Source organism: Epinephelus moara, chromosome 7 (genome assembly GCF_006386435.1).
Source record: "Epinephelus moara isolate mb chromosome 7, YSFRI_EMoa_1.0, whole genome shotgun sequence".
In the NCBI taxonomy this organism is placed as follows: domain Eukaryota; kingdom Metazoa; phylum Chordata; class Actinopteri; order Perciformes; family Serranidae; genus Epinephelus; species Epinephelus moara.
In genome coordinates, this window is record NC_065512.1 from 18,108,668 (window position 1) to 18,132,456 (window position 23,789).

General features: G+C 41.0%; 1 protein-coding gene across 3 annotated transcripts in view; it reads right to left on the bottom strand.

Annotated features, from left to right (window-relative positions):
• The window catches only part of col4a2 (collagen, type IV, alpha 2), a 91,343-nt gene that overhangs the window by 36,686 nt on the left and 30,868 nt on the right, over positions 1-23,789 (bottom strand). The gene's annotated exons all lie outside the window — the stretch shown is intronic.

Here is a 23,789-nt window from a genome sequence, read left to right on the forward strand (position 1 = left end):
TCTTTGTTTGCTTTTACCAAGTGACCTAGCGTACCTGTCCCAGAGCCAGCTGCAGCTGTTGCTCACCGGTGTATCCCTCCCCCTACAAGTGCCATGCTAACCGCTGTCTCAATATGAAAATGATAGAGAAAGGGCATAACTCCCAAATCGTCAGAGTATTCTTTTCACATAATAATGCGGACACAGCAGATGACTTGTTAACTGTTTATTCCTCCTTACACCGAACGTACATTGTTAACTGTTTATTCCTCCTTACACCGAACGTACACTGCTGCTTCTCATTGTTTCCAGTAGCACAACACAGTTACGACATTACCCAGAATAACTTGAGGCTCACACTACTACGGTAGCCTTAGTAGCTCAAAATACACAACAGATTAGATTAGTTCAGAACAGAAACACGACAGGAGAATTTACTGAGTAATTTTGCTGTTTCCACTAATTACTTGGACTGACCTGACGTTAGTTAATCCTCGCGCTCTCCAAAACAAATGCATGCGGTAATTGCTCCTGCAGTCGGAATTTTACGACACCAGGCTGTGGGTGTCATACCACTTCGACCAAAGGGGTGCTATAATCAATGAAAACGAAAAGTTCCGCACAGCTGCTTTAAACAAACAGGCATGCTTATGCAGCAGGCTAAATTCACACAGTCAGATAAATAAATCAGAGGGACTAAAAGGTGGACAAACTGACAGGTGAGCAAGAGGCGTGTGTCAGGAGGAAATAAAAGCAGACTGAAATAACAAGATTAGGTAGGAAGTACTAATAAATGGCAATAAAACAAAGCGCTACTCTGAATATACAGAAAAAATTAGGATTGTTAGGAGACAGGCTTTAGAGGAACGATTGTAAAAGAGCTATAAAACACCAGCACTTTCAAAAGCGGTCTGCCAACTGGAGTCTGCTTTTTATCTGATCACCTCTCACCTCATCTGAGGGACATAAACCACCACACGCACAAACCCACACATAAAACACACACACACCGTGGCTCAGTGAACAGAGTGAACGAGGCTGAGGTGTGGGATGATGGGATGCTGATAGTAAAACAAATCCCTCTTTCTTAATAACAGCAAACACACAGCAAACAAAGCAAACAAATACCGTACTAGGGCTGCCATGGTACATGGGCGCAGAATACACCATGTAGCTTGATGCACTTAGTATGGAACCAAAGTGCCAGAGTGTTTTAGGAAAATCCTGCACAGTTTATCTTTAAATACCTTGAAGTTTTCTCTTGCTAGTCATATCTATAGCAATATTTTTTGCCCACGGATTAACCCCTTCTTCATATATCATGTCCGTCGCTGACAACGAGATGCCCCGGCTCCATCTTTTGCAGCTGTAGGAATGTGTGAGGAGGATTTTGGACATTTTTCTGCGGTCAAACCTGAAATGTTAGAGTCCAGATGAGGACAAAGCTGGTGCTGGATAGCAGAGCGTCACAGCTGATTTGAAACAAAGATCTCAACTAAACTGGCAATGGATGTTGCGGTGCTGTTGGGAAGAGGAAGGAGACTTTTTAATAACTAATCTAATATGATGCAGGTGTGAGAAAATTACTTCCTGTCCTGCAGTCTCTTTCACAGACACACAAGATTAAAGGGACAGTCCATCTAAATAACACACACAAAACATATTTTCTCTCATAATGTTCCTCTTTAGGTATCATGCCAGGAGAATTTCTATTCTTTATGCAAGCTTTGAGCTATTGTCATCTTAACAGTTTTCATTGAGACTATTACTTCAACTCAAAGAAGTTCCAATAATAACTGTTCACATTGAGATCTGTGGATTAAGTATATAAAAGATATGGAGAAAAGTATACAAATCTAAATTCAACAAAAAGCTACAGCACTAATTCGGTAAGAATTTGGTTATGTTTTTCTTTATGATTCATCTGAAGTCATTCTTTAAGGAGTAACTGAACAGCAGCTGAACATCTTGACCATGCTCAGCTGCTGTAGTTAAACCTCTCACCTTGTTGCAGTGAAGTGTAAAGACCGACGCCATTCTGAGCATTTATACTTGTGTGGTGGTGTCTACATCACTCTGCAACTACACCTCTGAAACACTAGTTGGCGGTGGAGTTTCTATGCCTCCGTGTTGAGTTTCTGTGACGTGCAGTAAAGTTTGATTGACTCAACAAACACACCTAAAACACACATAAAACACGGCTTGACAAAAACAACATTTAACAAAAGTACAAAATTCAGCTCTGATAACACTCACAAGGTTCACGGACAAAACACCTCTCCTTTGCTTGACATGTTTTCACAGTAAATACAACATGCTAACTTTTAAATTAGCCTAGCTGCTAGCCAAATTTTCCTCTACTCATATGAAGCCAGGAACAACAGCAGTATTTATTAAAGGCAACGTTTAAAATTCGGCCCCAATAAAACTCACAAAGTTCAGAGACAGAACAGTCCTTTGCCTGACATGTTTTTACCACATATACAACATGCTAACGTTATTAGCATATGTCAGAGACATTTTACAGTGTATAAATTAGCCTAGCTGCTAGCCAAGTTTTTCTCTTCTCATATGAAGCCAGGAACAACAGCAGCATTTATTAAAGGCAACGTTTAAAATTCTGCTCCATCATAAATCATAAGGTTCAGAGACAGAACAATTATCTTCAATTATCTTTATCACATGAAGCCAGGATAAATCAAACACAAGACTTACAATGCTATTATGTGGGGGCTTTATTGTCTTCACGATTTATTGTTTCTTATCTGTAAAATAAAAGTAATAAAAGCTTTGTTTCCACCGAGGAAAATGGTTTCAGCTTATAAAGTTAAACAGAAGGTCTGTGTCAATATGTCATGCAGTTACATTTCTGGGGAGGTGCATGTCAGGCTACAGCGTAGACCAGTGGTTCCCAACTGGTCCAGCCACAAGGTCCAGATTTCTCCTTAGTCATTAGTTTAGCATCATATTTGCGTTTGGCCATGCCGTTGAGCTAGTTTGCTGTCTCTGTTAAGTAGATGTCTGTTATTCACTCACTCTACAGCAGGAAACAAAATAAAAGCTCTGTGCCAGATATTCACTGTACTTCAAAATAAAGGGTGTTTTCACAAACTTCAGAATGGATCTGCGACCGACTTTGGGACAGCAGGGTGTGTCAGTACACAATGACATTACTGTCATTAAGAGCTCTCTCCTGATGACACCCAACCACACCCCTCACTGATGCAACAAACTCAAACTTTAAGCCACAGACTGCAGTTAAATGTTAATCAATGTGGAATATGAAGAATATCGTCATCTCGTTTTTTCATTTACTCTTTCCCAAAACTATTTTTCCCATAAAACATACAAATGTCTGGAATTGGGTGACTTCATACTACTAAGCTGACATATTCACATTCCCACCTCACTGTGTTACTTCTCTAAATCTAAGCAAGTGACGTCTGACCCGGATAGAGAAATCTCTGAGAAAATCCCTCCTCTTCACACTGTGTAAAATGCAGTAATCCCTCTCTGTCCTCTCCCCGTGTGTACGAGGGCGTGTTTGCATTTCTCATTCCTAAATCACAGATCTATTAAAAGTTACCCCGTCTGACACCATAAATTTCATCTGGACCCAGACTGTCCCCTGGGGTGGACAGTTTTGGAACGACCCGCTAAGAACAGGATGGGAACACGCAGCCCAGCGCGCAGCCCTCTGACCTCAGAGAGGAATAAAATAAATCGATAAACAACTGGCCGGAAGCTCCCTCTGTTATTCCATCTGTCTGTCCGGGAAAACTAGGACATTGTGAGTTTTTTTACACAAGAAATGGAAAGAGTTACTGACTAAAACATAAATCTAAGGACAAAGAGGGTCAGCAGAGATAAGAGAGATGATAAATGACAGGAAAACATGAAAATAGTGGCATCAACGAAGAAGAAGACTAATATTTTAAATGCACCAGCTTGGATTAAAAAACATCATTGTGCCTCTGTGTCTCTTTTTAGATAAATTTGGACATTCAACTCTACATTTACTCTGCTGCAAACAACGTGCAAACACAATCTCAGATGGCCTGCCCATCTAGTGGTTGTTGTGTATCTCTTCAGAAATAACACTGGAATCTAAACAGAAAGTGCTGTGGTGACGGAAGACTGAAGCTATGCAGTGTGAACATTTCCCTCTGATGTCATCAGTGTGGGACAGGTCAGTGACAGCCACATACTTTCACAGAAACATCTCCAGACCAGAGTGGGTGCACTTATATTCACACAAGACTCAGTCACGTAAACTGTTAAATCATGATGAGTGTCTGTGTGAGCTGCCTGCTGATGGTTTACAGAAGGGCTCATCAGCTACACGTGTCCAAAGACCAGACACCGTGGGTATGAGGGAGGACTAGGGCCATGGTAAAGAAAAAAAACAACGTAGATTTCGAGAATAAAGTTGTAAATCTAGGAGAATAAAGTCGTAACGAGGAAAGAACACACTCCCTGCTGCTTTCAGGCAGCCTTAGGATGCAAAGCAGAATGGGATATGCTGTTATAGGCAGCCTATATGAATGGAAACATGATAACACGCAGTGCAGCATCACCCAGATGTGCCGATCACCAAGGTCACTCTTCTACAATGTAGTCTGTATATGCGACAAAAATCCTAAGGGGATATTTTATTTGCTGGTGGCGCACTGGCAGAAGTAGAACATCATGGATCAGTGTGGATGAATGAAAAGTGAAAACAATTAACAGTTTTCGGGTGGTAATGCGTTACGTGATATTGTAAATGTGATAATATCACCCAAAATCTTGTTGGTAATGCATCAAATTGTCTTAATAATTAACATTTTTCGCTCCTAAAATTACAAGTTTTATCTCGTAATATTTTGACTTTATTTTTGTAGATTTACGTCTTGATTTTTTGTAGATTTCCGATTTTATTTTCAAAATCTAAGCTTTTTTTCTTAAACAGACTTTCAAAAAAAAAAAAGACAATCTAATTAGGTTAACAGTGTTTCATGATTTGATTAATAAATGTTTAATAATGTAACGCAAATCTTTCGATAATAGAAAAATAAATGAATGAATGAATGAATGTTAAATAAGAGCATGTGGAAAAAGAAACAGTAAATGAGAGCTGAATTTGTCCCTCGTCTTCCATGATATGAAGATATGGCACAAGCTGCATTCAATTTAGACAGCGACAAAGATCCGTTTCTGCATCACCCATTCAATCTGCACCATTAAACCTGCAAAAATATGCATTAAATAGCCACCTGAACCCGACATGACCCCACAAACTGCCAACTTATTGCACTATAGCAACACAATTGTCAGGACTGAGCACCGCAGTGTATGTTTTAGACTAGGTCTTTAGACTGGTCCAGCCACAGGGTCCAGATATCTCCTTTGTCATTAGGTCAAGGTCCACAATGTGTAATACATTTTGCAGCATACTTGCTTTTGGCCATGTCCTCAAGCTAGTCTGCTGTCTCTGTTAAGTGGCTGTCCGTTACTTACTCACAGCAGAAAACGTCTCTTCAAAATAAAAAAGCTTGTGCCAGAAATTCTTCAAAAATAAAACTTGGCATGTTCGCGAATCACTTGTGGTCCATTCACAATGGACCCGTGACCCACCAGTTGGGAACCACTGTTTTAGAGAGAGTTGGAAAGAGCAGGTAGAAGGTGGACTGATCTGCAGAGTGTTTTCTAGTAGTCCGACCCTCCCTGCAGATTGTGGGTCCATACACACATCAATAGTACTTACTAATACTACACAGACAAATGGATTTATAAGGTCTTTAGTTGTAGTTGGTCAAACGTGCATATATGGGGTTGCCAGCTGACAATCAGTGCACGTGGTTCTGCATCACAGCATGTGATGTTGAAGATAAATTAAGATTCAGGTATGCTTGAAACTTGTTTGTATGGAGTGTCATCTAAACACTGCAAAAAGCAAGTGTTTACAGCTGCTCGAGCCCACCCTAAGCGGTGGGAAAAGCCTACTGACAAAAAGATAGATGAAAGGTGATATTTTTAAAAAAATGAGGGTAATGTTGCACAATTTCTTTCCTCGAAAGCATTCGTGGTGTCACACTTGTTTGTACAAAAAAGACAGCTGGTGAAAGACTTTCAAACCCTGCATAAACTCGTATCTCGTCACCTCACACCTCGCTGGTCATTGAGGAGGAAAGCTGCAGAATTTGTCGGACAAGAGGTAGTTTCATCCATCCAGCCAGCACTTTATTGAAGCATACTGATGTCTGTAGTCACTGGACATCAGCAGCAGTTCAGCAGCTCTGAACTGATCTGCTTCCCGCATACAACGGAGGAAATAAGAGAAAGGACTGATCAAGAGTATGAGGGAAGAATGAAAGGAAAGAAAGGAGGAAGTGAAGTTGCAAAGAACAAATGACGGAAGGAAAGGTGGTGTGAAAAAAGGAGGTAGAAGGGGATATGTTACAGAGTGATTTAAGAAAGGAAGGAAGGGATAAAAGAAAAGAGAAGGAAGCAAAGAAACAAGCATGAATTTGCAATAGCTGCGATCTCCTTGCCAAATTTCAACCTTCTAGGGTAAAAACTGAGGCTGCCAAAGGCTGGGGGAATTTTGTTTAATGACCAACCAACCAACAGAGCAAGCTATAGAAAAAAGGAATGAATGGACATAAGGAAAGAAGGATGTATCAAGAAAGAAGAAAGAAAAAAGGAAGAAAAGAGGCCAGGAAGGTGAATTACAGCACACAAACACTAAATGTCTGCCCTTTCCCTCTGACTCCCACAATCGGGCCCAGACACTTTGGTGGACTCTGTCCCACTGCTCTGCGACCCTGCAGCTCACATGTTTTTCTTGGATACACTTTTCTTGGACTCATTTCCTGAAGATCTGCATCCCCTTCTACATGATGCCCTGGGGGGAAATGGGGTTCAGCTCCCCCTGGAGGGGTAGGGGGAGATCAGGGGTTAGGGGAGAGGCTGCGGGGGCTTCGCTTGCAGGACGAAGAGGGTCCTCGACTGGATGCCCTGAGGAGGACTCAGGCAGAGTAAATAAATATCTGTAGATGATGTTTAGATATCTATTAGAGTGTGTTTAGATCTCTTGGCTGAAGTCAGGGCGGTCAGATTTCCGAATCCCCGGCTGAAGGAAAATGTCCCTGTGGTGACTGTGGTGGATCAGAGCGGATATAAAATGATACGCTGAGAGTTACAGAGAAAGAAACAAGGCCATGCAGGCTACAGATGGAACAGCAACATATGAAAAACTGTATCAGATAGGGCTGCATGAATATGGCCAAAATGATGATCCCAATTATTTCCGATTAATATTCACTTCCCAAATATTTATCACAAGTATTCATAGATTTTAGGGACAAAATATTATTGCACTTCCACAATTAAATCAACAGAGTGCTGCTTTCACTTCCATATTGTGCAACATTCCTGCTTTGTATGCAAATCTTTGTATCAAAACATGACTTAAAATCAGCCTCCTCTTCACCTGAATTCAGTGCATCTCCTAGAAAAGTGGTTTCCAACTGGTGGGTCGTGGTCCAAAGTGGGTCGAGAGTCCATTCTAAATGGACTACAAGTGACTCGCAAGTGTGTTAGGTTCATAAAAAACACATTTTATTTTTAAATGCAGTGCATTTCCGGCACAGATCTTTTATTTTGAAGTGCTGTTTCCTGCTGTAAGGTGAGTGACTAATGGACAGCTACTAACAGAGACAGCAAACTAGCTCAACGACGTGTCCAAACACAAGTATGACACTGAATATATTACACTGTGTGGACCTTAAACTAATAACTAAAGAGAAATCTGGACCCTGTGGCTGGACCAGTTGGGAACCAGTGTCCTAGAAGCAAAATAAAAATGACAGTGTTTATTGGACACATGTCTTTGGCCAAACAGAATATGACTGCATTGATTATTTTGGTCTGTCTTTTGGAGCGTGTAACATTAGCGACGTTATTCTTCTCGGCCTTCATGCATTCATTGTACTGCTGTCTGTGTTTTATTTTTAGGTGGCTGAAAAAAGTTAATGGTGTTGTTTTGCGGTGCAGACACGTCTCATGAACTCTAAATCTGAACTACTTCCAAACAACAGAGGGTGATTTGTATAGAGGGATTAGCTTTTCGACTTCTGCTCCAGACGTTTGATCTTTGTTTTGCCTGTCTGCTCTGTTGTATATTACTCCTCTACTCTGGACTGCAGCCACAACATTCAGGTGAGTTTTTCACAGGCAGAGGATGGTTGTTAGTTTAGGAAGCGCTTGATTTGATATGTAGTGGAGTCTTCTATGAGTGGAGCACGCACTTTAAACATCACTATCGTTGGCGATCAAGTTGTTAATTGTGGGAAGCAAAAATGGTGATCATGATTGATATCTGATTATTTGTGCAGCCCTGTTATCCAGTGAAGAACTTTCCATGGGAAAGATAAAATGCTTTTGGAGACAAACCTCCAGCTACATTTGTGAAAACACCACTTGAACTGTCATCACCCTCGCTGGTGCAACAAGTTCCTCTGACTCGTTTGCTTAAATTTTCTCAAGTGCAAAGAGAGAGAGATGAAGTAGAGGGATGAAAACAGATGACACGCAGACAAACATCAGTCACTTCTTGTCACTTGCGTTGTTTCTCATGGAGGTCTGCTGCTCTTTGTTTAGCCATTCGGCTCAGAGTGGTTTGGCTGCCTTGAGACCAGTTTATATTAGAATTAATGTGTTTAGACTCTGAGCTAATTTCTGCATGCACATGTGTCACTTTCAAAGAGCACGTGCACACGCATGTGCCAGAAAACTGACAGCATCCAGAGCAGAGAGAGAGCTGGTAATGACCAGTGGTCGGACTGAAGTGTGTGTGTGTCTGCACAAGAGAGTCTGCGTTAAGGGTGTGTGTTGAAGATCAACACTCGAGGGGAGATCCCAGGGCTGAGAACAGAACAGCTTGGACCTCCAGCTATCCCAGGGGTCTCTGGGGCCCGACACCTGTGCTATTGCCTCACGTTAGAGGAATGAGACGTCTCGAGTCTGTGGTCCAGGCACATGTGTGTGTCTAAACAGGACACAGCTGCAGCCTGTGTGTGTGTATATGTGTGTGTGTGTATGAATGTGAGAAAGAGCGAGAAATGGCCGCACAGCCACAAATGAGGTGTTGCCCTCACCTCAGAGACCAGCCACCTGTGTGCCTGTATCATATGTCTGCATGTGTCTGAGTATATAATGAAGTCCATCATGGGTGTGTTGCCACTAAAATCCCACTGTTACATTTATCACTGTTATTATAATGTCATTACAGCTTCCATGCCGTGGATCGCCCAGAGCGTAGTGACCCTCTGTTTATAAACGTCCACCAAGGAAAACTCAATTTCCTTAACAGCGCTGTTCTCTGACGTTGTACATCGCACCCGAGGGCACAAAGGTATGTATATTGACTTATGGTGAGGAGTGTAACAGTTTGAGAGGCCCCTGGAACAATGATGAAGTGTGATAAAGTTATTATATACATACATATGTGTACATATGCCTTATATGTATATTTCTTTTGTTTTTTTTTTATGTAGGATTTGTTATATTGACACAAAATAGGTTTTAAAAACATTTTACAGTAAAAACAACATGATCACTACTAAGTGTATCAGTAAAAACATGCTAAAATGTTTAGCTGATGGAGTCTGTTGGCAGAAAATTAATTGCCAACGTTTATCAGTACTTGATTTATCAAGCAAAAATGCTTCGCGCACAGTGGCCATTCTCTGAAATATGAAGTTTTGCTGCCTTTCTCCATAGTACATAATTGTAAAATGAATATCCTTGTGTTATGGACTGATGATGGCACTACATGAAAAGTTAAGGGATCATCAAGGAAAAGGGAAATTAATGTGTGAGCTAAGTTTCCTCATAGTTCATCCATAGTTGTCATGATTTCTCACTGAAAACTAAAAACCATGGTGGCTCCAGATGAAATGTCAGGGCATCACACAAGTCATAGGGATTCCTTCTCCAGGCACCATGAATGTCCATAAAAAATATCCAGTATCAAAAAATACTTCACCTGCAAAATGGTCATTTGTTTATCAATTACTCACCTCATGTCTCTATCTCTATCTTTATCTTGAATTCCTGAAGAAAACTAGCATTCCTCCACAGTGAACAAAGAATCCAAACAAGGCAAACGCTGTTCATGAATCTATGTCATTGGGGACGGCGTTTAACAACAGTAAAACTATATTACAGTTGTTACAATATACAACACTTCTGCCTAAGAGTATAGCCACCTTGAGCACGTGTGTATGAACACAACTTGAGCAGAGTTCCAACACGCGTACATGCCCAGGCTGTGCATTTGTTTTGACACGTTTTAAACTGTAATGTTTTAGCAAAAATGTATGCATATGGTAAGTACTGAGCATACGACTGGGTAAGTAAGACTTGCATTACACTGTACCAGTTGTGTGACAGCTCATAAACAGATGTCCTGATATGGTTTTGCCCCGTTCACTTCAATTCATGAAGAATGTTTGCTGTATTTGGATTCTCTGTTCACTGTAGAGGCATGTGAGAAAAGCAGTTTTCTTTAAAAATTCAAGGTGATACAGTGAGTAATTGATATACAAATGGTCATTTCACAAGTAAGGTATTCCTTTAAGATATTAGAGAGTGGCAGACTGACAGATTGATTGACACACCGACACTGTTATCCTAAAAGCAACACCTCTCCTAAGGGTAAAAAGGTAAGGTAACTTGAGGTAAGAAAAGACGAGACGAGACGAGACGAGATAAGACGAGACAAGACGAGACGAGATGTATCCTGAAGGGTAACTGCTGTGCAGCAGTTGCAATACAAACTTGGACGCACAATAATACACAAGACTATAATAACATAACAGTAGGTGCAAAGATAATAGATTACTTGATGGTGACAATTATTGTCAGGTGCAGCCATAAAAAGCTTTATGTGCATAGTAATGTCCAAAACATCATTACAAGGTGCTTTGCAAATGGTTAGCACAAATAAAACAACACAGCAGTGGGAAAAACCAAGTGTGGAAAATTAGATTTATATTCAAATACCCAGCTGTGATCTTGGCCCTGATTGAAATGGACTGCAGCCAGTTACTTTAGTGTCAGGGATACCCATGTAATCCTTAGGGTCTGTTTCTGCACCCTACGATTCATCCAGCTGGCCCAGCCCACAGCCCAATTTTGCCAGACTGGAAACGTTTTTAATTTTCCCACATGAGGATGCAACGCCCACAGCCGCTCCAGCTATAGCGCACATTCCTGGATAGTTTACAAGGGAGCAAATTGGGATAAAAGGCCATGAATGTTTATGGTTTACTGCCTGAATGCAGGTCTTCTCAGGTGACTACCTTAGATGTAGCAGTAAATTATATCAATATGATATTACTAATTTCAGGATGATGTAGAGGGCAGTGTTTTACCTTGACCTTGTTCGTGGGAAAAAAAAAATATAGTCACATATTGCTCAACATTTGGAAATGACAAAATTGCACCATTGCCATGAGAGACCTAATCCCTGCTCCTGAGAAAAAAGTAACTGAAAACATCTTTCTCAGAAAGTGGAATAAACATGAGAGGACTTGATCTAATTGTTTCCTCTGCAGCCGGCCCCCGATGTAGGTTTCACAACAAGGCCTGATGGGGAACACATGGCGTTGCTGTGGTGACCTACAACTCTGGTCACATTTTTCCTACAGCCCCGAGGACCCTCTTTGTGGACCATAACGTTTCCTGACCACTGTCTGCAAATCAAATGCACACATCCCCGAGGACTTACAGCGTCAACACCTTATCTAGCCAGCATTCCTATTGTGAGAATATATTTGACAGGTTTGATTGATGTGGAGTACATGGTGTGTGTCTGTATGTGTTTTCTAATGAGACGGAGAGGGAGATGGATTTAGCTGGCTGCAGAAGGCGTCCACAGGAGAATAATGAGGAAAAAGCTCCACAAATGGGAGGAGGCTTTTTACGAGACATAAACTTTCCATACATCTCAGTGATCAGGGCTAAAGTGTGCTTAAGTTCAGAGTCCCATGAGGCCGCAATCTCCCAGCCACAACATAAAACTAAATACCTCACGCTTATTCTACTCATCTTGATCTTTGTTCACCTCGTTTGTCCTCGTTACTCTCACGCCATGTGCTCTGGTTGATGATAACGCAGTCAGGCTACAGATGGTAACACAAGGCCAATGTCTACTGCCTTAAAACACACAAGGTCAGACAAATACTGGACCACTGAATGATGTACTGTACCATCAGTAGAGAAGTGAAACTAATCTCTTTCTTGCTGTATGATGGATAAGGTGACGATGATAACATCAAGGTCCCTGAATGACATTCTGGGATATTAGCGCCTGCTGACAAACGTGCCTGTTCAGAACGGGCTGATGGCGTGGCCTTTTGCAGCTTTCTTGTGAACTGCTCATCTGAACAATCTCACACTCGACACTGCGCTTCCTTAGGTCCAGAGCAATACATCTGCCATGATATAGTTGTGTCTAGGGCTGCCCCTGACTACGAATTTTCCTAGTTGACAAATAGTCATCATTTAGGGCCATTTTTTCCTGCATAGATAATTATGAGGTGGCCACGTGGGTCGAATTCCGTCCCACCTTGAGCTCTCGACAAAACTGCAATGGGGCCGTCATGGTAAACACTTGTCTAACAACCGTTACACTTGGTGCATTTCTGTCAATTGTAAGTACAATTTCAGAATTACGCCGACAATGTAAGTGCACCAGGAAAGGTGCTACGAAGCTGCCAAAAAGGAGGAAAAGCACCATCTTTGTAGTGTCATCAAAATCACTTCACATACACAATTATTAAAACTCCTAAAATATGCTCGTAAGTAGTTGCCTGTAAAAAGTGCTTGCTGGAGCCAGTTGAAATCATGGTACATGTGCATGTCTGTACATGATCAGGATGGTGACACGTCTGCCTCATTTGGAGCCAGGAAAACCCCTGAGCAGCGGGCAAATCACGCGTCACATTAAAACAATGAACGCTTGCTGTGACAGGCTGTGAACAAACCCACACTAACAGTCCTCGTTTTCAAGAGCTGGGTACAAAGAGGATCAAATGCGGGTATTGTTTGGCTGGAAAAGTTTGAATACTACTTGGTATTGGGTTATTTTGGTCGATACCTTGATGGTATCAGGTACTGATACTCAGCCTTGGTTGCGTCCCTTGGCAGTGCTACAGTATACACGTCACTTGGGTGTAAAAGCTCACACGAACATTTTATGGCCTCACTGAAGTCAAGCCTTCGACACAGAGGGGAACTGCTGTTTGTAGTTCACATTAGTGAATCCCTTACACTTTTATCTTGTGTTTTTGGTTTTGGAAAGCCTGAATTTAAAGACATGTCCCTCCAAAAGATATTGAGTTTTGCTGTTACTACGGTACCGTGCACATATCATCATGTGGAGGAATCCAAAGCTGGACAGGCCTGCTGTGCATAGTTACAGTTGCTAAGCTATGATTGGACAATTGCTGTCTGGGGGCGGAGTTCAGACAGGGGTCACTATTCACTTCCATGACTGAAGTACATTATAATTACTACATCTTTAGAAAAAGTATAGGCCCATTTGTGTGTGTTCCCCTAAATCTGTGTATATATATATGTGTGTGTGTGTGTGTGTGTGTGTGTGTGTAATCCTGCATGTGTGTCTTTTAAAAAGAGATGCTCCTTTGTCCACACCAACAATAGTCCTCTTGTTCCCAAACAGCACCCATCGTCTTAAAATGTGAGAGTGAGTCATTTTTACAGGCTCTTAAAGTCGGATCACAGCTGGGTGCAGGACGGAGGGTCAAACTCTGCTTTGACAGCAAAAAAAGAAGAAAGAGACGAGGAGAAGAATTTCTTTTGACTGTAGAGGCCGACGAAGATGTCACCAACGAAAAATGACGTGATCTTGTAATGCTCAAAGTATACATTCTGGGTAAATTTTTTGTCTGGGAGCTGCACTGTAGGATATAAAAGATATGTATTATGTGAAAAGGGGACACTTATAGTTATGAAACAACAGTAAATCATCACTCTGCAGACCTCCTCAGCTCTGTGGTTTGTTTTCAGTATCTTTCAGCTCATTGTTTATTTTTCCTCCACATTACTTAATTACTATTTTAATTAAACTCCACTACTATCATCGATGTTGTTTCAAAACAGACTTTATCGTGAAAAAGTTGCTATTTCTCCAGCACCAAACACGAGACAGGAAAAGTTATCATCTAGCTGGTGGAGCATTTAGCAGCTCAAAATATGTCTCAGGAGGTGGTGGAGACATACAAAACAAAATAGAGGTAAAAGAAGAGTGAATATTGGATTTGAATTCATTCAGTGAACAATGTCATGGGTCTCTGACTCCTGTTTTAATATTGCTTTGTAATTTCTATTACCATTTATCATCTTTTTAGTTGTTATTTAAATTTTAAAAATTAAAAATAGGGAGTGCCACACTGGGTTAAAGCTCTGTGAAGTTAGTTGTAAAAAAAAAAAAAAATTAGGTTTATTTAGGTTTAACTTTATCCCTACTGTCAAATCCTTTCGTTAGTTATCATAAGTTATACACTTTAATATTTAAACTTTAAACACGTTATGAGTTTGCTGTCCGTTCTCACATATTGTTTCTTGTCCTTGTTATATATATCTAATATTTTTCAGTTTCTGCCACTTTATGTGTAGTTTTGCCACAATATCTTACAATTCTTAGTTTATTTCACTGCTGTTTCCTCAACCTGTGGCCACACCTACCAATACCATTTCTGTCCCACTTTTAGCTGGTGCGTTGTGTATTAACACAGACAAACAGCTGGCTTGTGTCTGTTTGTCTAAGCATCACCCCAACTGCTCCACAGCTTTAATTTTCACACAGGACAAAGCCAGCCTGTGCTCCCCACTGAATTCCTCTTTCCAAAAATCTTAGGAAAATAAAATCCTCCCATTCAAGGGTTTTAGTGATAGCAGCAGGTTTTGCTTCGCTCCCCTCCCTGCACTCACACACCATGCTTTCATCATTGCCTCACAGTTGGTAGTTCTTCCCTAATAAGCTCAGTCAAGGTCAGGGTCAGGGGAGATGGACTACAGGGATGGATGAGGCTCCTGATTGCAGGTTTGGATTGAGAGGCTTACAGAATGAAAGCTGCCAGTACGAATCATGTCTTGTCCAGATATGTGAAGCTACAACAGGCCCCTAATACAACCTGGCATGTCGTCAGTGCCAGTACATCAGTTCACTAATTTATCTCTCCTCCTGTACTGACAGACAATTAGTTTCTATCAGAGGAGATGAATCATGTTTGATTGATCACTGAAGGAAATGGAGCTCTAATCAGAGGAGTTCAACATGATTTCAGTTCAAGAGTTAGAAAGAGTTTAATTTATACCCAAATCAGTGCACACTGAGACAGTTGTAAGGCCAAAATATAATTTATAAGAGCTAGCTCAGAGTCGAGTTCACAGAATTAAAAGGAACTAGCTCACGTTCATAGTTCACAATTTGAAGTTTGAACTAAGTGCTAAATAATGAACTAGTTTACATCCATGTCTTCTGTTTTTTCAAACAAAATGAAATCTTGTGATCTTGTGATCATCATCATCATCATCATATTTCCTAAAACCAGTCGGATAGCTCAACTCAATGTGTTGTTTCAAGTTGTTGCTGACATAGCTGACGTTTGGATTTGTGTTTTTCAGACCCTGCAGGAAAAATCTGCAAAAAAATGTATACATTTTTTGTTTTTATCTGTAAGAGTTAAGTAAGCTGCTCTTGACTGGTCAGAATTTCCAGAAAAATCCAGGAAGTAAACAAAACGTTGAAGAAGAGTACACTTGCAAGATAAATGTGACACTTTCTAATGTCACAATGGAGGGACAACTACGCAGGTTGATTTTAGCGCTGGTCATCGTGGACTATATTGCTGTCATTGTTCATTTTAGTCAAACCATACAGTTTGAAAACGAGGCGCGGCTCCAACTAGAAAACAATGTTTTGATGCATTGGATGTGCTGAATGTGCATATTAAGGCAGCACAGGAGGAGGTGCACATTAATAATCCTCCAGGACTGTAACATGCTCATGTTTAACCCAAACAATGTGTCATGTGACTGCAGTTGGTTCAGATCTAAGTCGGAACACATTCTCATCACAAACGAACCGCACCAGAGTTCGTTTGTAACCGGACTCAGACCACCTCTTCAAGAATGTCTCTGTCTGGTTGTGTTGGTGCACACCTGAGTGCGATTGCTGTGTTTACACCTGCCCAAACGAACCGCACTTAGGGGGCAAATGAACTTGAGTTCAATTGAACCGAACCAAACAGAGCAGGTGTGAAAGCACGATACCATACATCAAGCTGGACTGATATCAATTCAATGATCAATGATCCAATATCATCAATTATGTGAAACATCGATACATATTGTCATCCATAAGATACGCCTTTATTTTGAAATTCTAATGGTACATCTTTGTCATCATTTCCACCCAAGCCCACCTAAAAATCTTATTGTGGCAGACTTTCTGATATCAGCAAATATTCTATCATCCAAAGAATCAGTATACTATTGTATTGTGATGAACCTTGATGATTTACACCTCTAACCGGCGGCTGTATCCTCTGCCAGTGTTGTGCCGGCACGCTGGGTTATCAGTTGCTATCTGGCTCTCACAATCAAGTTTAAAAACTGATGTTTTCAGTTTAGTGTTCCCACAAAATATGAGCACATTAAATGAATGCATTTCCCGTGTTCATGCACAACACTGAAAAAATATCTGCTTTGCACGCTGTCAGGTGAATAAAGTTCATCTCTAAATTGGAAAAGTTTGCAGAGACTAAGAGACACTTTTTTGCCTCATCATGAATGTCATGCCTTTTGTGAGTTTTATGATTTGCTTTGAAAAGGTTTTATTTGCTGAGGGGTTGTAAAATGTCCTGAAGAGGTGATGATCTTCCAAACAAAGCCAGAGCCTTTGGTGAAAATATATTCAAAGGGCTCTTTGATCTTTTCCGAACCGACAGCATTCCTTACTGTGCTGTTATCCTGTCCCAGAGCAGACAGGAAAGTCCATGACAGTCATGGGTACTGGATTCAAAATGTAGGTATGAGGTTGTTTTCATGGAACAAGGAGATGTTTGCCATTTATAGCTGCAGCCAAACACACAGACGATCTTGTTCCCAGAAAAACAGAGCGTCTATATTAAAAAAAGATCAGTGGACTGTCATTGTGCTCAGCTTCCTGAGACATGTGTCATTTCCTGTCCTACATCAGCTGTGGCAGCTTTTCCCATGGTGGACGGGACAGCATCTCTGCATCTGTATAGTGTCTGTAATGGTTTCCGACCATGTCCTCTCTGATTCCCTCTGGATGCTTCGTTATCTATCCATGTCAGCTGTATGGGATGTGGAGAGACAGTGAGCTCATGCAGATGGACGCTACTGTTCTCTAAGTTTCTGTTTCTCTATTAAACCCGGCGCCACTCCCTGTTTCTGAGAACTGAACACGGAAAGACTCTCAGCACAAAAGACAGCATTGATCTGCTAAACATGTTTTCTGGTGAAGACGCAGGGTGCCTTGTGTTCAGTTTCTCATGCTGCTCTGGTTTTTCATGCATTAGAGACCTCAAACTGCTCTGTTTTACAACACCACCTAGCTTGCAGGATTTTGGATTCTTATCCTTTTATTTGACCAGACTTTACGTTCTTCCATGCCAAGTCGTTCGTAATATTGCGCCCACGTCTTGTGAACTACTTTAGATGCTTTATGTGCCTAATTTATATTCTCATTACTCCACTTTGGGGTTGCTTGTTCTCCTTTTATTACCAATCTCAGGGGCACAATCCACTAACGATGCTGGAAACAATACCGACTTTTGAAAGTGTGCTGTGGGGAGATTGATATTTTTCTGCCCGCCTGCAATGCGATCTCTTCCAGGGGAGTGGGTGGTGAGGCTGGAGTGTCAGCTTGCCAAATCTCTCCCCTCCTCCCAAAGCAGAAAATCCATGAAATTAATGTATTCATTCCCCAACAAACAATCCTTTTCATTCTTTCACCCTCTCTCTCTCTCACGCTCTCTCTGTCTGTCTTGTCTCTGTCTGGTTTATATCCATCTTCACACTCAACATATCACTTTCTTCACCATGGTGAATATTTGGGAAAATGATGCATGGGAACTCTAGTGTGCATTCATGAAGTACCTCATGTGACCTCCTTACCAAAGGAACATAATCCATTTCATTTTCTTTCCAGCACTGCTCACATTAGGGATGTTACGAGAACCGACACTTTGCTACGAACTCAAGGCCAAAATTCTGAAAATGTAATGGTACTTGTTTTTCTCCAATACTGTAAATATTGTTGATGTGATTCTTACGGACCTTGGCAGCATAAATGCCTACAAGTGTTCAAGTCTAAAAATGCCAAAGGAAGAAGAAGAATGCCTACCAGCACGGGAGAGGAAGTACAACAACACCTGGAAGATGGCGACAAGTGCAGCCACGACAGCTCTGCCTCAACTCATCAAATAGAAAAGCATCTTTTTCTTCTTTGGTTCCTGAGAGTCAAAAACTGTTCAGCTTTGGGTAAATCGCCACGCTCCTCACTGTCATTTTTTACCCAGCCGTTCAATCCCAGTGAAGACCAGTCATCATATCTTACATGTGCAAGTGTTGAACAAGAGCAACGATAGAGGAGAATATTCATTAGGCTACATATTAATATATGTTTCCTCTCCCACAAAATATCATGAACCTACATAGACCACATTGTGTTCAAGGCGGATCATCAGCGATTAATAATAAAATTTAACTCAAATTTAGTTTAAATCTTTTAATAAAGGTGTGTCTGTTTAAGTACATGACATTTATTCATTCATTTTCTGTAACCCCTTATCCTGTTAGGGATTGCGGGTGTGCTGGAGCCTATCTCAGCTGACACTGGGCGAGAGGCGGGGTACACCCTGGACAGGTTTCCAGACTATCCCAGGGCTAAAGATAGAGACAGACAACCATTCACGCTCAAAATTAAACCCACGGACAATTTAGAGTCACCAGTTAACCTGCATGTCTTTGGATTGTGGGAGAAAGCCCACAGCTGACAAGTGGAGAACACGCAAGCTCCGAAAAAGAGGGGCTCCCCCATCTTGGATTCCAGCTAGGAACCCTCTTGCTGGGAGGCGACAATGCTAACCATTTCTGTGGACTTGGTATCAACTACTACATTTCTGGTATCATGACATGCCTAGCTCACGTCTTATGTTTTTGTCTTGAATGACACAAAACATTCTGGCATTGGGTCTTCAAACTTGCATTAACTGATTTTTTTGGGGTACTATACTCTAAACACAATGATCCTACATCATCATCTTTTAACACATCTTTTTAGCATTTATTTATGGCCAAGTTTTTGTTCACCTGATGAATGTAAGCTCAGTATCCACTCTCCTTTGAACTCTGTTTTTGGTCTCCACCAGCTTTTGAGGGAAATCTCTGGATCTGTATGCAATATCTACAGTGCTGCATTGGTGTCGGGAAAACAACTGTGCCTCTCTTGAACAGTCAGTGGACTTCATTGTTTCTAGCTCCAACTTTTAGTATCAGAACAGTGTGCTAGGTACCTCGAGAGAGGTAATGAAAAAACATGACATAACGGAGTGGTTCTACTGGTACCATCCATGAATTCTGATGTGTAATCGACTGAACTGATCTGAACCTGATTGTTTGATGGAAGAGACTTTAGTTGCTAAATGCTCCACTAAGTTTACACATTAGCCAACTGCTAACTATGTCTGTCTGCAGTTTGGCATTGAGAAGTGTGTTTTTATTTTGTAGAAAACAGCTGCCTGCTGTAGGAGAAAAATTACACTGACAGGCGAGAGAACCAAAACAGTGAAGTTTCAGGCCAGAAAACCACAACAACTGGCTGAAAGCTGCTGAAACACTTGGCAGAGCTGAGGTAAAAAAATAAAAAAGATTGGACACAGTGATGATTATGCTCAATCCCACTAGCACGTAGAGCAGCCACCATTTACCCATTAACAACCATCACCTAATCGCCACAGCTGTGTCAGCTCGCAGCCAATGCAGACAGCTGCGGAGGATCAGTTTGACCGATTCAGTGAAGCGCTCATCACTGTGAACCTCCTCAGGGGAAAGATTTGGCCGAAATGGAGATAGACGTAAAGCAAGAGACACCGGAGAGATGAACACATCTGTGAGAATCCATCTTGGTTTCCATTGTGTTCACAAACAAGTACATCAGTTGAGTAATGCATATAAGGGGAAAAGTAAAGTTGGATCAAGACTCTTAAGCTTTGGGAAATTTACAGCTTGTACAAACATGCACGCCATGAGAGACAACAAGTGACAGACAAAAACAAAGCTGAATTTATAATGTCTGGCTTCTCGGGAAGTATAATCTTATCTTTCTGTTATAAATGGTTTAAGGGGCCAAATCAGAGTGAGGAAAATGTTTTTACAGTTCATCTTTAGCAGACCAGATTTGTAAAAGATGGAGGACGAAAAGTGTTTTCACTTCTGTTTTCCCTTGTTTTCATAGACAAAGTGCAAACAATACCTGGGTTTGACTGCCTACTGAAAGCTCTTCACTCTCTCTCGGCACTGTCATATCACTGAATGATCGAAATCCTTTCCTGCACATCCGGCTGATGCAGAGAAAGAGCAAGAGAGAGACATTGGGGGGGAAGAGAAAGGTGGTGTGCTGGATCTGTCATCAAACTTTTGCATCCTTCAGATGTGGAATGTGAACTTCCTCCCTCTACGCCTCCTCACAAGGTTTTCCGTATCCACAGAGAGTGTGTGCAGGTCAAAGGTCGGACCTACTGTAAAGTTGCTCTGGTAAATTCTCAGTGCATGCCAAAGTACAGTTGCTAGGCCTTTCCTTTTCTTCACCTCCGTATGTTTTTTTTAAAGAATGCCTCCCTCAGGAGCTGCTCTTTACTGGTAGACGGGGAGTTTCAGAGTCCATTTCAGTCCTTGAGTTTACCACATCACACCGCTGAGACATTTATAGTTCCTATGAGCGATCTTTACAGGAGAAGAGAAACAAAGGAAACTGGCCAGTTGGTGCTTTGCAGAAGGTAGCACAACTTTAAACTTCAGTTTACAAATACATGTGACTGTCTTTAGATCCATTATTTTTACGAGTATTTTTGTCACTGTCTTCCTCTAAAAACAACCACATAGTTTTTTTTATAAGCAGAAATTATGACCCATATTTAAGCTTTTGAATAGCAGCAACCTCTCGTAGTAATTATGACCAGAGCAAAGGAGGAAGCGAGATGACAAAGTCCGATGAGGGCGGGATGAAGGGGAGGTAGATAGGTCAAACAAACACAGAACTTTCAACCAGGCGACCTGTGTTTGTGTCCCATGCAAAACAAAAAGTCTGCGATATGTCGTGTTACGTTACATTTGTAACAAACATGAATTTTTTTTTAACCCTTTTTTCTAAACCTAACCAAGGAGTTTCATTGCCTAAACCAATAACATAGTTATGGTGCAATTGCAACTGTTTCACAACCACATGCTTAAAACTGCGACCAAACTGCGTCACATATGAGCTACTCTGTCTTCCACTGGTAGGTGTGCTAATTCAGGAAACGCTCTTGTGGGTTGAAGTAGGAACATAAACCTATGTTGTCATATTGGTTGGAGGACTTGGTACTATTTTTATGAATATTTTCTGTGCAACTGCTCCACAATTCCATGTATACATTACTGAACAGGCATGCAAGGCACAAAACTGTGACACCAGAGACTAGTTCTGCAACCAGAGTCCAGTCTGTGTCGAGGTTTAGGCAACAAAAGCACTTTGGTTAGGGTTAAGGAAAGACTGTGGTTTCAGTCACATGTTATAAACATGTTTCTAAAGTCATTGCTGACTTCTCTGTATTAAATCAGACTACATTTTTTCCATAACATTATTCAAATGCTGCCAGTGCCTAAACATAACCATGAAAATGTAACAATGCTGTCATCACAAGATAGAGATGAAATATATTGTCAGTAAACATTTTACTGAGGGGTAAGTATCAACATTCCTGCAACTTTCCAGATGTGTTCATTTAGAATTAATTATTTCCATATGTTAATGAGAAAAGTAATTTGGTCAGCATTACATTTCTCTCTAAATGTATTTGCTATTTGGATAAAACCGTAATATCTCAGAGACAGGATTGTTTTTACAGCCGTATTAACAGCAGGTTAATTGACTATTGATGGCTGTAAATATGATGTAATGCCATTTGTTCTGTCCATGAACAGACACTATTTGTAGAGATTTGCAAAAATTAGCTTTTGGCCAACATAAATATGTGCATATGTAACTTTTCCATGCTTAGTAGGGGGCACTGACGCATTTACAAAAGGGCAACGGACAGAAAATTACCATTACGGATTTCAAAACAAATTTCAAACCTTAGAAACAAATCAAAAACTAGACCTTCAAGTTGGTATGATGGCGTCCAAGCACCTATTTGACTGCTCTGTTAGTTTAGTTTTTTGTGATTTTGTGATCTTTGTTGAAAGTTTGCAGTGATGTCCCTGCTCAACCGACAGATATAGCACATCACTACATGTGTGCCTAATGTGTAGCTAAGATTTTGGAGGTATTTATATCAGCTCCTCTACAAGCCTGTGTAAGTTAAGATTAGTCAGAAACCACTTCACCCCTGTGTCCATATTCAAAGCATGTTTCATTCTTGAAAAGAAATAAGATGAAACCCTGTTTATTTTCATTCCCAAACACATGTGGCCAGTTGTTGTGGAAAGTAGGCGTTGGCTGTCTGATTCTGGAAAAAAAACGTTACAGATGTGGATCCCCCCGCCAAATGATCAGAGAGCTATATGACGATCTGGTCAGCACGTGTCTGAAGCAGAAAGCAGCCTTTAGTCATGCAGAACACTGTCACTCACTTTGACCTTGTTATCTCAATATGTTTAGTCTGTGTCTGTCGATTCAAACCCCTGGGCCCTCTGTCTTCTTTCTATCTTTCAGTCCCCTCCCTAATGGGGCTCCCACACTCCTCACACTCTGACCCCCTCTTTTAGTGGTGTGAGTTTTATCACTTAAACTGCGGAAGTGTGATAAGTATTTCTAACTAATGAGTTTCAGCAGCAAAGTCTTCCATATGGCTGAGGGCTCACAACAGACTCATACATTCACACGATCTAACACATTTCCATTGCATTGTTGTGATGCTTTAATACACTACAAGAAGGCTTTCGGCCATGATCACACATGATGCTTCTATGAGCTTTGTTGGCAGTCAACCTGAAGTAACAGTGGGTCTAAATAAAATATATAAAAGCAGGATATATGCTTTCATATAATCTGTATTTTCTTCCTGTCAAATCCCATAAAAGATCCCAAACCAACAATGTGTCAGCCCCTCTCCAAATACCTTCAGACTTCCCAACACTGTCTGTGGCCCAGAGCCCATTGGCTCCTAGGACTAAATGTCTGAAAATGGGCACTGTAGTTTTTAGCAAACACTGCTCACACAGGAATAAATAGTGACTGTGTTAGGGATTATTTTCAGCTGTGGATTGATAAATATTTACAGCAACACAGGCAATACCTGCCCGGAGCATCAGCTCTATATTGGTTTCATTCTTTTATGGGATTTGTTGACATTATGAAAAACATAGAGCAACACCAGCCTTATCCTTTGAAGAACAGGATGTCAGGCCATTTGTTGAGCAGAAACCTTGAATCATCATTTTTTTGTTTTCTTTTGTGTGTTTGTTTTTCATAAATCAATGTTATTGGTCACCCTTCATGTCTG